The 12,857-nt window shown below is 43.9% G+C and overlaps 1 protein-coding gene across 1 annotated transcript in view; it reads right to left on the reverse strand.

Moving 5' to 3' along the window:
- The window catches only part of LOC119178237 (clavesin-2-like), a 66,908-nt gene extending 58,166 nt beyond the window's left edge, over window positions 1-8,742 (reverse strand). Inside the window, exon 1 of the mRNA XM_075888578.1 lies at window positions 8,091-8,742. The gene's annotated coding sequence lies outside the window, so the exon portion shown is untranslated. The remainder of the gene's footprint in view (window positions 1-8,090) is intronic.
- Window positions 8,743-12,857: the final 4,115 nt, after the last annotated feature.

Genomic DNA, 12,857 nt, shown 5'->3' on the forward strand with positions numbered 1-12,857 from the left:
GGTCTTTAACTTGCACCTGAATCCAAAGGCAGCTGAACTTTGAAGGTGTGACTGGCCCTTCCACATAACAATGCAGAATATGTAGAGAATGGTCGTATAGGCGTCTAATAGCTGCTGTACGACTGCGATGAGCTGTTGCACAACCACAGCATGTTCCATGATGACATTGTGACATTGGCGCATAAAATTTCAAAACTTGGTGTTTTCGTCTTCCATTCTTGCTGCTTCCCGTTGACCACAGTGTTGACACTTTATTAAACACATAAGTCAAGATGTGAAATCCAACGCTTATTCCGTTTAACATATTACTATAACTATATACATACTGTTTTCGTTTACGCTTGATCAATAAATTACAAGCTCGAAGTTCAAGCACAGCCATCACTGTACCACTCAGACAGGGCCTGCATAGACCTCCACCATATTTGTTCATTTTCATGACGTAAAGCGCCGTCCGTGCTTTTTAAATGTGACCATGCATTACCATACGGACTCGCGTTGTGGCCACTAGTGTCAAATCGAAAACTCAATTGTGGAGGGAAACGTGACCAGAGATTCTGACATCACTACTTATCGAAAAGTAATGTTTAAGGCAGTAACGATGCATCTTTAGTCTTCAGTATGCGTGGTACTTACATTGGCGCTGAGGAAGTTCTTACGATTACAAAGGGTTACGATTTATGTAACGTTTAAAGCAAATATGTACGAGGAGGAGTAGGAAAAATATAAACGGGAGGATAGAAAAAAATTTGCTAGTTTTTACACCGACTAGCTACCCTGTCCCTGACTAAGGGACAAAGAAGGCAAAATAATTACCAATATGGATAAGATAGTTAAAATAGCGGAGGAGTTTTAGAGATCTGTACAGTAGCCGGGACAACCACAACCTTAATAGTATAAGAACTAGCAGTAACCCGGATGACACCCCACCAGTAATCATAGAAAAAGTCAGTAATGATAGAAAAGCTTTGGAGAGCATGCAAAGAGGCAAAGCTCCTGGTGAGGATCAGGTAACATCTGATCTGCTGAAAGATGGAGGGCAGATTGTGCTAGAAAAACTAGCCACCCTGTTTACGAGGTATCTCCTGACAGGAAGAATACCAGAGTCTTAGAAGCATGCTGACATCATCCTAATACATAAGATAGGAGATGACAAGGACTTGAAGAATTACAAGCCGATCAGCTTGCTCTCTGTAGTATACAAGCTATTTACAAAGGTAATTGCTAACAGAGTAAAGAAACCATTATAACTCAATCAACCAAAGGAACAAGCAGGATTTCGAACAGGCTACTCAACAATCGACCACATTCATACTATTAATCAGGTAATAGAGAAATGCTCAGAATATAGCCAACCACTATACATAGCCTTCATTTAATACGAGAAGATGTTTGATTCAGTAGAAATGTCAGCAGTCATGCAGACACTGCGAAATTTAGGCGTCGATGAAGCATATATAAACACCCTGGAAGAAATATACAGGGGATCAACTGCTACCATAGTGTTCTATAAAGAAAGCAGCAGAAAACCAATCAAGAAGGGTGTAAGGCAGAGAGACGCAATCTCCGCAATGCTATTTACTGCGTGCTTAAAGGAGGCTTTCAGAAGCCTAGAATGGGAACAGTTAGGGATAAGAGTGAATTGAGAGTACCTTAGTGACCTGCGCTTCGCCGATGACATTGCATTGCTGAGTAACCCAGGGGACGAATTGCAACTCATCATTACGGAGTTAAACAAGGAGAGCGGAAAGGTGGGTCTTAAAATTAATCTGCAGAAAACGAAAGTAATGTACAACAACCTCGGAAGAGAGCAGCGCTTCGAGATAGGTAATATGACACTTCAAGTTGTAAAAGAGTATGTCTACTTAGGGCAGGTAATATCCGCGGAGTCGTACCACGAGATTGAAGTAACTAAAAGAACAAGAATGGGGTGGAGCCCATTTGGCAAGTACTCTAAAATCATGACAGGTAGATTGCCACTATCCCTCAAGAGGAAGTATAACAGCTGAATCTTGCCGGTACTTAGCTACGGAGGAGAACCCTGGAGACTTACAAAGAGGGTTCAGCCTAAATTGAGGATGACGCAGCGAGCAATGGAAAAAATTGTTAGGTGTAACCTTAAGAGACAAGAAGAGAGCAGAGTGGATTAGGGAACAAACGGGGGTTAAAGATATCATAGCTGAAATCAAGAAGAGGAAATGGACATGCGCCGGGCATGTAGCAAGTAGACAGGATAACCACTGGTAATTAAGGGTAACTGACTGGATTCCCAGAGAAGGCAAGTGGGTTAGGCGGAGACAGAAGGTTAGGTGGGCAGATGAGATGAAGAAGTTTGTGGGTAGAAATTGGCAGCAGCAAGTACAGGACCCAGTTAATTGGTGAAACAAGGGAGAGGTCTTGGTCCTGCAGTGGACGTATTCAGGCTGATGATGATGATGATGATGAGATACCCTGTGCTGGGAGAAGGGGTAAAAGACGATGAAAAACATTGCCATTCGTGTTGTAGGTTCCATCAGTTGCAAAAAGGGGTGCTAATATTGTAGCAGTGGGATCAACCAGTTCCCATTGCCTCGTTTTCGCATTGCATCCTGATGGTAACGGCCTCAGTGCAAGCACATATAGAATGTGGAGGTAGGGGATGTTGCTAAGAAATACTCCCCCCCCCCCCTCTTTTTTTTTTGGAGAGCCAAAGGCACCGCTGATTAAAGTTATGTGGACACATACGCACACACCCTCCGGAGAGGCTCTCACGATCCTATTGTCCTGCAGATAATTCCTACTGACACGGAAAGTGATCATTAACCTTTTTAATGGTCTCAATTAATTCGGTGAACGAGGAGAGGGAGGTAGAGAGAGAGTAGACACTCTTTCTGCATCGGGCAGCTATCGGGGCAGGCACGTAGGTTCAAAACACTAGGTTACCTATTTTGTGTAACAAAGGAGAAGAAAAAAAAACACAACGTTTTTCCTCGTATAGCCCGGAAACGTTTCGTGCTTTCTCTTACTGCCATTGTAAACCTCAGGGTTGTTTACCAAAGCTCTCGACTATGAGGCTACTATAAATATAGTCAAGTGCCGGCACGAAGCCAGTAAAAAGAAGAAGCGAAGATATACCCTCTAAAATGTTTTCCGGAGGAAGTGCGGAGTTAGCCCAAAAAGAGCTCGTGGCTCCTCCAAAAAACGAAATGTGCGCAAAAGATTGCACACGGCATCGCAAGGGGGGTCATTTTCCTGCTTGCGGAGAAAAGCGCCCCTTTTAAGGGGTAACTGCAGGAATGCTCGTGCCGTGTGCAAATGACCCCTTGGTGCCTGCGTAAGCCTGTTTCTTTTCAGATGGTGCCGTAGCGTGGTGTGGTGTAGTGATTAGTGTATGCGTTCGTGCGGACTGAGTGGTCGAGGGTTCGAATCCCATGTGTTTGCTCATATCACAAACTTATTTCTGAATGTGGATGTGCACATCAATTGTACATATAGTAAAATGCCTGCACGCACTTTCAAAGGTAACTTTTGTTGGAGATGAAAATGTTGTAGGCCTGTGTGCTCAGACTTAAGTGCGTGTTTTAAACCCCAGGTAGTCTGAATTTCTGGAGCTTTACGGCGTCTCTCATGATTATATGGTGGTTTTGGGACATTAAACCCCACATATCAATCAAAGCACTTTTAAAGACCTGTTTGAAAATGACCAAAGCCCTTTGAAAGGGGGAACCGTGAGAGCGCGGTTAAACTTTCGCAGTTACTCCAAAAATTGTGCAATGGGTGTGGCAGATTAGTTGCTCCTCTAAAAGAGCAACTTTAATACCCCTTTTCCTCCTTTACTTCTTAGAGTGTAGGAAGTTTCTTTCAGGCGTATGCAACGGGAAACCATTTCATAGCTCAGGACTTTCTCCTTGTGCTTTGTTATAACTGTACCTCAACGAAGACCCAACACCTCCTAAAATGGTGGTGATGAAACGTGCTAAGAAGATGCCTTTGCGAAGTATGGAATGAGTATCAGTCAAGACACTTTTGTTCCTCTTTCAGACGAGTGCTTTTATTTAACGCGCATGGTGCTTATGGTGGACATCGTATAGTTTCCAATTGTAGCCTGTCTTCGTATTTTCTGTAATAAATATACGCTTGAGGAACTGCATCTTCATAGACCTTACGAAGGGCCTTCGATACATCTTCACATGGGCCCTTCAACCCAGTAAAGCAAGCTTGGATTCTAATGCACTTCAATAGATTATTTGTTTATCAATCACTATCGGCTCATTTCCGCAAAGTAATGAAATTTTTTCATGGTTCCACTAATATACGATGTCCCTTCATGAATCTGTAGAATCACTATTGTTCCTCTGAACGTAATAATAAACTGCCCCAGTCATATAACGTCTTCCGTCAAACTATGTGCCACTGACTGCGTTGTGTATACTGCCTCCTCTTCTAGTCTTCCTATCGTCTTAACTTGCGAACTGAACATAATACGGTTTCATCATTTGCATTTTATAGACTAGTGATACCCAATGTTGCCAAGTGCATGAGCATGCGTATTTCTTATTATTCTTATTGAAACAATTTGCTAACTATGGTATCTGTAGAGCACACTGCTGGCAGCAGTAACGTCATTAAATTCAAGTCAACTCAGAATGCATACACCTGTAAGTGTTTCTTCTCACCAATACCCAGTATAACTCATGCAGATTATTGAGAAGAAATAATGAAACAAGTATTTTTCTATTCATCAGCTCTCGTCGACGCCATGGTGCTGAAGGTGGGAGGATGAGTATCTACCTGTACATTATCGCACACGATCAGTATCGCTTCTCGGCCTTTTGGCTAAGATCAAAGTGCACACGATCAGTAATGTATTATGTATACCGCCAGAAGACCACGACAGGGTAACGAAGCCATGACATGCTTCATCAGTTGAACTTGGAATATGTGGCACCCCATTTCAGAGATTAGTACAACCGTAGTACATTGAGACTTCAAGTATCCCGGTAAGCTCATTATTTACGCGTTTTTGGCACTCATTGGCCAGAAAAAAAACTCTTGCATCATTAAAACTACAAACCATTTTCATTTATAAATACACTATTCACACCCTTTTTGTGCAAGCCCGCACATTTGCCGGCTATGTTAAGACGTGTTAGTTGTTAATTTAAAACGCATTGTACCAGTTTTTCCCTCTTTTTTGGCTTGTATCAAGGTTATCAATGCAGATGTTAGCCTTTAACTCCGTTCCAAGGGTGATAGTGACACAAAGCTTAGAGTGGGGCTGCAGTGGGCTACCTTGTAATTGACAGGGAGGTCACAGAGACTGTAACACATTCAGCGACATGCTCATCATCAAAACATCAGAATGCATGATGAATTAGAAATACAAAATTGTGTTTAAGACGTTGTTATCACAACTATTCACACAATAATAGTCCCAGTCACCCGTGTGAATTCTCTGTTGGCAAATCGGCCCAAGTAAAGTGATAGTTTTATAAAAAGTAATTGCATGCGGCCAGATTAAACTCAGATGTTCCGGAAAACAGCAGCCATTATAGGGTAAATACTAGGTGTTACGCTAGGCAGGATAGAAAGAGTGCACGTTTATACCGAACCTTACGTCATCAGGCCTGGGCCATTCCACTTGCGCTAAAATTCAAATAAGAAGAAATAAGAAAGAACGAAATAAATGAAGAAAGAAAGAAAGAGAGAAAGAAAGAAAGAAAGAGAGAAGGAAAAAGAAAAAAAGAAAGATCATTATCAGTTAGCTCTGACGACTAGCTGTCTGTTAAATAATGACAGCGTTATATGAGGTGAAAGCCACAGACAAGATATCCACGAGAAACTTACGACCAACAGGCAGTCGATCGGCAGAGCTTGCAGAGGTACGTCGTCTCAATTATATCGGAGATAAATGGGCCGTAATCTATAGACATATGGGCGCTACCTTAGTGAAATAAATATTTACTTAGCTTACAGAAACCGTCTGCGAAACCGCCCCCCCCCCTCTTTTTTTTTTGCTGACACACTCTTTACTAATTAGAATTCTCCAACGTCTACTCATTTCGACGCTGTATATCTTAACTTGCGTTCTTTTATTATTGATGATTTTCGTGACATCGCCTCAAAGCTTATGTTCTTGCTATTTCTTTTACTGTTCTTATTTTTTAAATAAAAAGGACATTCTTCCTACGTGTGTGTTTGTTGTCATTTTAATACCAGCAATTGGAAGTAAGTGACATCATCGTTTTCGACCTTCCACGAGAATAGACTGTACGGACCATGCAGCTCTACCAAAAGTGATTGTAGTTACTTAGACGACGCTGTTATCACATATCCCTGCTTTTTTTTTCATTGTCTTATCAACAGCACTTTCTTCAAGTAGCCATGAACGGCAACGCACCCCACTGCACATTTTTTCTGAGTGCCAGCCATGTGCTTCTTTGACTACATAGCAAGTTACATGGGGGTGATGGCGTCCTTAATGTTGAACTCTGAAAATGCTTCCACTCGAAAAACCAAGGCTGAAATATTATTCAAAAGGAGATGACGCCATGAAATAAGCGAATTTCAGTGTCGCGTTGTTTAATGATGAATAATAATATTTCTTTGGGTTTAACAACTCAAAGCTACGATATGATTACGAGGAATCCCGTAGTGAAGGGCTCCGGAAATTTCGACCACCTGGAGTACTTTGGCGTGCACATAAAGCTAAATACGCAGGCTTCTTGCACTTTCACCTCCATGAAAAATGCTGCCCCCGCGGCCCGGATTCAATCCCGCGAACCTTCACATCAGCAGGGGAGGACCTTAACCACCAGATCACAAAGTGGGTGGGTGTTCTTTTTTTTTTCTCTATCATTTAAGCCATCGGTCAGATATAGGTGGTTGCGCCGCGAGAAAAACGCTAAACTGCCACTACAAATAAAAAACACACAAAAAAGCCTTAAATGAAACGATGATAGTCTGACTGTTATCCCTGTCGACATTTGAACTTAAAGCTCTTTCGTGACACTGCATGTTTCACATCTCATGGCAAAACCTTCCTGATATCTGCAATATTTCAAGCACTTTCACGTTAAAGCTTTGCTTCATGGTCTTTTACTGCATATGATGACGTCGGATAGTCCCATTTCATAGGTTGGTCTTTATGTAGATTCAACAGAGGAGGTTTCTAGCATAGTGAAGTATGAAAGTAACATTTGACTATCGTTCATCTGTATAGCTGTTTTATTGACAGTCACTCAGAATATATATATGTGAGCGTTATGTAACGGTTGTTGCAAAGAGCTGCCGAACGCCGTAGGTCACTTTGGTGGAGAAATTGGTTCGATCCGGTTTACACATTGCGTCACTTTTATTTTTGGCTCACCCTTTAGTTTTAAATAAATACGTTTCTTGTCATCTTATTTTACCGTGAGTCCATGTTAGCTTTGGCTTATAAACCGCACGGTGTCTACGCTGAAATGGCACATAACTGTCACCACACGTCAAAATCTAGCTCGTGAGCTGAAATTTACATATGAGAAAATAACGGCCCAATATCTTCATTCACGAACTTTTCACTGAGCTTATTATAGCAACACAAAAGGAAAGTGTTAGTTAGCGAGAACAATCTGGAGCTTACTTTAGTCATGCTCTAAAGCTGGTCTTCAGTCACTAGTGCACCAGGAAGCAGAAACAGAGGGTTAGGCAAGTGTATAGAGAATGTGGCAATTCAACTGCCTATGACCTTAACTGATGCTGAAATACAAACGTTCTTCCCATGGTTGACTTTGTATTCTTGATCTGTTTACTTCTAGTTCAGGCATTCACTTGCCTGATTCTGTCAATTGTGTAAATTAGTATCCGGCTGATGTTCACCCACCCTTAAAAATCAACAACGCAAGAAATTTTGAAATAGTCAAAGGCTGTCAAGCATTCACAACACGGCCCTGAAACTCTGTGTGTGAAATTATGATAAAAAGAAATATGTGCGATCATTCATTTTCTGGCTGTAGGATTTATGTATGGCAGCATCTGCTTATGTCACTGCGCCAGCAGAATGAAACGTCTGAACGCTGCCGGGGAAACTGAGAATCACTATCGCCGCCTAGAATATTGTATATGCTTACCTGCGAGTTCTTCCGGTCAGAAGCAGACCTCCCAGGCAGATGCTTCTCTTGCAGCGAGTGTAAAGTGATCACAGGTTTGAAAAATCCAGAACTCGCTGTCGTTCACTGTTGTCCGAAGCACGGAAGACCAAGACACCCGGAGTCGAGAGCACACGTCGTCGCAGACCGAAGTCGTTTCTTTCGGTACCGAGATGTTCGACCTCTATACCTGTGCACACGACTTCGCTGGCTTCGCTTGCTTCACGACTTAACGCAGTTCAACGACACAGCGGCCAATTAGTTTCCCGACAGTAAGATGAAGACCCGTACTCGAGTATCAATCTTTTTCTTCAGACAGTTGTTAAGCAGATGAACTGCTGAAATATAGGCACGACAAAACACGCTGGCTGACAGGCAGCAAGCACCGTTTGCTGTTGAGCGCACAGGTGGGCGTGCGAATAAGGCGAAGAATGATGCTTCCCGTGTGTACGTGACGCCCTGGCGTCGGCTACGCTGTGCGCGACGAAGGGGGATAAGTCCGACAAGGTGGGGGCCAACGGGCAGCGGCAGACGGTAACTTCCGCCGAGCGGGCAGATCAGAGAGGCACTGGGGGGACGCGGGCGGCGATCTTCCGATCCGGGCCCGACTGGAAAGGTTGTGCACTGCGTGTCCCGGAAAAAAGGGGGCCGAAAAATCACTCTCCTCGTTGACCCAGATCAGATCCCCGACGGCACGCCTCTCTTCGCCCTCGTCGACCAGGAGGGGGGGACCCTTTCCATTTCGCCGCTGCGGCCCTTCTTCCTGACGTCATCATTACGGCGGCTGCTTCGCCGAGATGATATGGCACCTCCTCCGTGGTCACGTGCGCCGACGTTACATTGCCGGATAGCGTCGTTGTGCGCGCTCGAGAGTTCCTATCGATGACCCGTAAGGGTTCACGGCGTCTGTGGTAAACGTTTCGATGCGTTAAAGTGGATAAACAAGCTGCCGTTGCAAGGCGGAAGTCGGTTGAAGCGCGACGGTCCTATCTTTTTTCACTTTCGAAAAAGGTGGTGCTGCATGCAATCGCGTTTCTTCGAAATGCACGGAAGCGGCAAGCGCAAATGCTCATGTTGGTTGGTAGCTGATGACAACAAATGAGGTGGGGTAGGGCAAGTTAGACAGAACGGGGTAAACCTGGCAGACCTGGTCGGAGCTCGCTCCGCCTGAGCCAATCTTTTCATCGAGTGCATCCAACCAGACATCACTTAACAACGTCTTCCGCAGAAGACGCAAGAAAAAAAAAAGAGCCACGTCCTTGCAAAACATTCGCACACCTTGCTAAAACACGATCTCGTCCCAGCGTTGGGGGGGGGGGGGAGATTCGATTTCTTCTTTTTTCTTTTTAATGTCGAAGATGCCTTTTTACACCACTTAAGACAGCAGGCGTGCTTTCTCATGTGCTCCGTCTCGATTCATATGGCTGAGCCCTCGAAATAATGTCTAATAGACAGTCTTTGAAAACCATAATTTCACGACTCTCTTAAGATAAAGCGGTAATTTTACGTTCAACAACACCTCATTTCTTATGTGATCCGGTCGTCTGTATAAAGTTGCTTCATGGCAATCAAATATGATACATGCTGAAAGTTTGACTGCCTAATGAAGGGCGGCAACTTGAGACAATTTTGGTTTTGTTCTTGTATGTGGTTTGTATTACTTTGTCCATTTGCGTCCTGCACGCACCTACCTTCCTGTACATTGCAGTTCAATTGCACTAAGTTTATAGTTCCCATTTTATTCTGTTCAAAGTACTGTTCAATTCTGGTCAGTGACACCAAGCAACGATGTGACGAAACACCTTCGTGCCCAACTGGGAAACGTCGTCTGAGATTACGTAATATTCTGGACTTTTATTGCTGACGCCGCCGATGTTTGCATTTCCAATTTCGTGGAGCATCTAATGCTTTCGCCCTAACAAAGCTGTTAGTCGAGATCAATAATTACAAAACGGGACAAGCGCTGCAAATCTTGCTCAGTGTTGAGCGCGAGGGTGCGACAAACCAGGTTGATGTTCTCCAAGATCCCGTGAGGCAGATGACACAACTCACAGTTCGCAACGCTCAGTGACTAATGCCATCTCGCGGTCTTGCATGGTGCGTGGGACCTCGCCTGGAGGCGCCCACTCACGATGCTGAGCACAATGCAAATGCGAAAGTGGCGTGAAGTGTCACAGAGTTTGCTCGACGAATGCGCGTGTTATCACAACCTTTAGCGACGCTCTAACTGTGTCTTGGTCATTTTGTTTGATATGATTGAGTTACTGCTTCTTTCCCTTCTTTCAAGAGACATAGGAAAGTTGCTAGCCCAGGTCAAGAACCTGAAGATCGCGGTTTTGAGGTTTTTCGTACGGAGGTACAGAGAACCAGTTTTCCATGTTCGTGTAGAATTTCTGCCGAGGGAATGACTGTATTGTTTTGTAAGTACGTATGCATGTTAAATAGCGTCCGTCAAATGAACAAAAAAGAGGCTTTCGGATCTGTGCTGTGTGAAAGGCTAGGCGAGTAAGGTATTACAAGAATTGAAAATCGTGTCAGTATACCATTGATAGCTGAAATATTATTGCCTGTCGTTTTCTACGGCTAGACGTGTGTAGGGAACTAATAATTAAGGCTCCGTGTTTGCGGTGCTCTTTTTTCTTGAAGTTCGGAGGGTGTTTTCAGGAGTTTACCTTTTTGAAGAAAATTTGGTGTTTGCCGGAGTTTCATTCTCGTAGATCTGTATATTTCCTGAAATGAAGTGTTTAATTTTCCACTATAGGCTCTTGCAATGTCTTATTATTTTATTCCCAAAAAATTCGTTGCAGCAATGCTGATAATCTTGTCTTCTTTTTCTCTCACTTCCTGTCTATTCACCTTGTTTATTAAAACATTTGATGTACAGTACTGTAAACTCGCCAAAGAGTGGGGAAGCAGGATCTGGGACGAGCAGATGATAGTCAAGCTGCTTCTCATATATTTTTCCCAGCCTCACTAATCTTGATGAAAAATAGAGACCCTACTATGATTATTATTCGGAACACTCGGGAGCCATAGATTAAATGACATTCTGAACACACGAATTGTATTTTGGATATCACATTGGTTTGAACGAGCAACCACATATAAACACAAACACCAATACTTAATACGAAAAACCTGCGCTTGATCATATTACAGACCCGTTTGATCGTATTAAGCTTGTTGTAGTAAACGCAAGCAAACTTTACGAGTTTTAGACTGCTGATGGAGGTGTTTGGTCACGTGAGTAGTGAATACGAAGGTGGGCGAGTGTGTCTTCCCTGCGCTGAACCCCATTCCACGGACAGTTCTACACTCAATGTTTTCAAATAATTCAATTGTAATAGACTCCACGAAGCTTCATCAACAGATTGCTCAAAAATGAAGAGAGCGAGATAGCTGTATTGAGTTGAATGGCAAGAGACCATACATCCCATCTCAAGGCAGCTGCGCCTGCCACAAAAGCGGTACCATCGACGCCGAAGTTCATCGGAGAAATCCAGTGTCTCTGTAACCCCAGCGCCCATTCGACGACCTGCTTCACTTACTTCGACAGCCGGACTATACACGGCTGGTATGAACCAGCATACAATCAAAGGTATGGTTGCCGTAGATTCTACTTGGCCTACATCGACGAAGCCGCAGCCGCAGAGTTCGGCCACGGCCGGTACAAACCAGAACGTCGTAGAAGGCATGGATACAACTGGCGTAGCTTGGCCTCTGTTGCCGAAGCCGTGGGAACATGCACATTCACTGTGCACATAAGCAAGATAGCACCGTGAATCCACCACTGACAAGTGTCCAGAATAAGACAAGTCAATCCTCTTAGTGCTTCGAACATTGTTAGGCACACATTGCGTGTTTGTTAGCAGGCTGAAACCACCTTACGCTGAGTCCGTCAGTCAGATAATAGATGCTCTATGTCCAGCGCTTGCAAGCCTTCAATAGGTACCATAACAAGATGGTCTAGAGTAGAACGTTACACGCATGAAATCCTGCGTCCACGACTATCGAATGCCGTAATGTAGTTTAAGATGACGTGTACCCTCTTGTATGTTCTCTTCTTTCTATCTCTCTATCTTTTCATTCCTTAATAACCTTTCCGCAGCGTATATAGGAAACAGGAAGCGCGTGTGCCTGGGCTTCCTGCTTCTCCTTCCCTTGCCTCCTCGCCCCTTTCCGTTTCAATGTATTCATAATTGTCAAGGTCACTCTGTTACTTTGTATTTATTGTTCTTTTGCATTAAACCCTTAATCTGGTAGACACTTTGCCGACCGGACACTTTGCCGACTGGACCTGTCTTCTACGCTTAAAGAAAAACCTATATAGGAATTGGTTTTACGCTACGATGCGTTTCACTTTCACAATTTTTCATGAAGGCGAAAGCCTCATATGTTTCGCTCAAGAAAATACTTTCCAAGATTTCGCGGTGCCTGACGATACTATGCCCGACAAGCTTCAGCGCCATGAGATTTGGTGAGACCTGACGGTACTTCACGAGCCTTTGGTAAAAGGAACTAACTAAAAGCTCTTCAAAAGTTGTGCGACGCTGAAGTAGACACATGTGTGCCATCGTCGTACCAATAGTCACAAGACTTCACTATCACATGACCTGACGCCGCATGAACTCTTCACAAGGCTGTCGTCGTGCCTCGCTCAAAAGTGGGCCTGTCCCGGATGCAGTTCTGCAATCAGTAGGCGACATAAAGCGTTAGAAGGCGGGGGGGGGGATAGGTGACGGGTAGCGA

The sequence above is a fragment of the Rhipicephalus microplus genome, chromosome 1 (genome assembly GCF_043290135.1).
Source record: "Rhipicephalus microplus isolate Deutch F79 chromosome 1, USDA_Rmic, whole genome shotgun sequence".
Classification (NCBI taxonomy): domain Eukaryota; kingdom Metazoa; phylum Arthropoda; class Arachnida; order Ixodida; family Ixodidae; genus Rhipicephalus; species Rhipicephalus microplus.